This window comes from Pinus tabuliformis, chromosome J, assembly GCF_031772625.1.
Source record: "Pinus tabuliformis cultivar Carrire ecotype Pingquan chromosome J, CPIR1, whole genome shotgun sequence".
Lineage (NCBI taxonomy): Eukaryota > Viridiplantae > Streptophyta > Pinopsida > Pinales > Pinaceae > Pinus > Pinus tabuliformis.
In genome coordinates this window covers 253519132-253522432 of record NC_142295.1, presented here as the reverse complement: position 1 = coordinate 253522432, position 3301 = coordinate 253519132, and the positions used below count along the sequence as shown (strand labels likewise).

General features: G+C 37.4%; 1 pseudogene; it reads right to left on the bottom strand.

The window, feature by feature from the left end:
• Positions 1–1728: 1728 nt before the first annotated feature.
• LOC149226726 (uncharacterized) lies at positions 1729–3076 on the bottom strand (annotated as a pseudogene).
• Positions 3077–3301: the final 225 nt, after the last annotated feature.

Genomic DNA, 3301 nt, shown 5'->3' with positions numbered 1-3301 from the left:
ATGAATATTTAATTTTTTCCTTTATCTTTCAATATTCTGAATTCTATTCTTCAAGTCTTGTAACTTTCCTTACCTATTTCTGCAAGGAAAACTAAACTTAACTGCACAATTTTGCTATTCTAAAATTTTTGAGAATTTAGTAGTGCTCCTTCTAAATTTGGCACTTCTCTAGATTTAGCCATTTATCCAAATTTTTCTCCAGATATGTCCATGCCATCATTAGATATATCAATTCATTCATGCCTTTTATATCAAGCTTTAGCGTTGCACTATTTATTTGGCATAAACACCAAAATTAGTTCCCGACCCACTCTAATGCATAAGCCTTTAAAAATAGGCCAAAAGAATTTTAACATAGGCCAGTTATAATTCTGTGGGCCCATTTGTATTTTAAGACTTGAAGGATTATTTTCATTTGTAATTCCTTCCATTCCCTCGGTCAAAAAATATGCATACAAACAAGTCTCAGTGCTTGTGGTTTAACCCTCATCTCTATTTTCTCCATGCTTTGGTCCAAGATTATGTATCCCAATGGGTCCACCCAGTGCATTTCTAATGGTCTTTAGTTTTTATTGTTGTATGTTGTGGTGTCCTACAGCTCTATCATCCCGAGCATCCCTAACACGTTCCTTTAACTATCTTCTTGGGTGACGCCTCCGAGGTGACGTGTCCTAGGTCTTGTATTATTCGTTCTTGGCTCTAACATCATATGCCACCATCTCCTGACACTGAATCATCCTGGATCTACCTCTATTTCACTAAATTGAAACATTTCGGGGTCCCGGTGTCAGGATGATGTGTCTCAGCGGAACCACTGCTCCACTCTTGGACCAATCGCATACCAGCGAAAGTGACTTGTCTCTGACAACTGCCACATATGCCCAACACCTAATCAACATAGAGTTTTTTTTGCATTCCTTACACCTAATCAACATAGAGTTTTTTTTGCATTCCTTACATACCTTCTGAGGTGATCTCATCCTTACCAAAAAAAAATAAATGCCACATGGTGTCGTCTGAGTAGTGACATGTGTCAATCATATTTGTCCCACTAGGCCACCCAAAAATTCCAAAAATGCATGCCACATGTGACATATAACGACGCCATGCTATGCCATTGTCCATTTGTGCCTTCCAGTCTCTCTATGTAGTCCAATAGAAAGTTACAATGCAACATCTAATACAGAGAGGGAAAGTGTCTTCGGCCTTTAATTTTGTGATTAATTTTGGGCCTTTTAAATTTTATGATTGTAGTTTTTTTATTTATCATTTGAAAAATAGATAAGTAATTAGTGTAATATGCAACGTTTCCTACTTTTTTCCTCATTTACAAAATAATAAAGTTGCCTTTGTGAGATTTTTTGGAAATGTTTGTAATATGAAAGAAGCCCGCATGTGTGGAGACTGGTAGGATTTTTATTTATTAAATTTCATATGCATACACCAAACTGACTAAAGCTTCAACAGGGGTCCCGAACAAGAAACGTTCAAAGAATATGGCAAAACATAATAATATTAATAGTATTTTTCAAGACTGGGAATAGGACACTAGAGCACCCATTACAACCATTGAAAACTCTGTCTACATCATCACAATGGGGAAGGAAATCATACTTCTCAGTGTTAATAACAACATTTAATAATAATAATAATAATAATAATATTTTTCAACACAGGGCATGGGACTTAGAGAACCAAGTACAACCATTGAAAACTCTGTCTACATCATCACAACTGAGGAAGGAAATAATACTTCTCAGTGTTCACAACAACGTTGGAAGAAACAGTGGTTGGATTTCCCTCGAGTTGAAGCATAAGGCTTCCAAAATATCCAAGACCAGCTTGGAAGAAACAGTGGTTGTATTTCCCTCGAGTTGAAGCATAAGGCTTCCAAAATCTCCAATACAAGCTTATTGAATTCATTCTGCTTCAGCACTCCACCATCATCTGCTTCCACAATTTTAAAAATTTCAGAAACAACTCGATCTGTATTCCCCGGGGTATACAAATTCAAAATTGATTCATAGCGACAAAGAAACATGGAAATTAAATGATGTTGACCTGTTTAACAACCACAAAGTAACATAAAAATTAAATAAATGATATTTCTCTTGCCAACTGCCCCCAATAATGGTAAGCCAGTGATCGGCCTATCATGTCCAATGCAAAATGAAGGTACTCTCCAGCAGAAGTTCCTCGAGGGTCCTTGGGAAACGAATTCCATGTCGTCTGCAAAGCCTAAACACCCAACAAAAAAACCATGGTTAATTTGCAGATTGTATCCCAAGTAATTTCACTCATTACATCATATGAAGTAAATGATGCCAGAATTAAAGGGTATGGCATAATCACTCACTTTATCTACCTCATTTTTCTTCTTGACAAACTTTTGGATGGATTTACTATCGTAAGTCTTTTGGCTGTGTGCTACTGTCACCGGTGATTTCTCCTGTCGCGATGCCATTTGCAAAAGCAAATTGTGGAGGGCCTCCACAAATTCCTCTTCACTCACACTGGGATGATGTAGTCCATAGGACTATGCTTTCAGTTTTACTATCTTCTCCATCACCTGCAAGTGGATGAGGATAAGGATTCCGTGATTTCAAATGAAAATGAGTTTAAAACCAAGAAAGGAAACAAATTCATTAATGTGGACTGACCCATGGATCAGATGCGGGAGACATGCCTTGCTCCATAGTAATCTTGCCCACAACTTTCTCCAAAGATGGTTTAAAGTTGTCCATTTCGGTAAATTTGGCGATGGCGTCAAACTCAAAGTCTAGGCTGTGAGCATAGTCACTGAGGACGAGGCCATCGAGGGTAACAAGGTATCTTTTGAAACCATCATCTACACCTAAAATAATGTTAGTCAGAACTGTACAAAAATCCTCTTTCCTAATCCCGTTACTTTTACCATTTGTGTAATATTCGTTTAAGAATTGGATAGTAATACTCTTAGGACGATGTTGTTATGATTAATGGAAAAATCATGAAGATTTGATTGTGAAGGAGTACAAACCTGGTCATAGATGATGTTCGTCTCATTCATTGCATTCCAACTAAGTAATCCTGTCATGGGCATTTGGATCATATGAAATAAGTAATTAATGCACTACGCTGCTGCATCGGGATTTGGACTCCCAATGCGGTAACGTAATCTATCCTACCAAACATCAACTTATAGTTAACTTTGGGGACACAAAAAAAAATTGCAAAAATTGTGATGTACGGTCTAGAATAATGGTTGCACTAATGTTCAATGGGAGACCCTGGGAGACCCTCATCATTATAGCTACTAGGC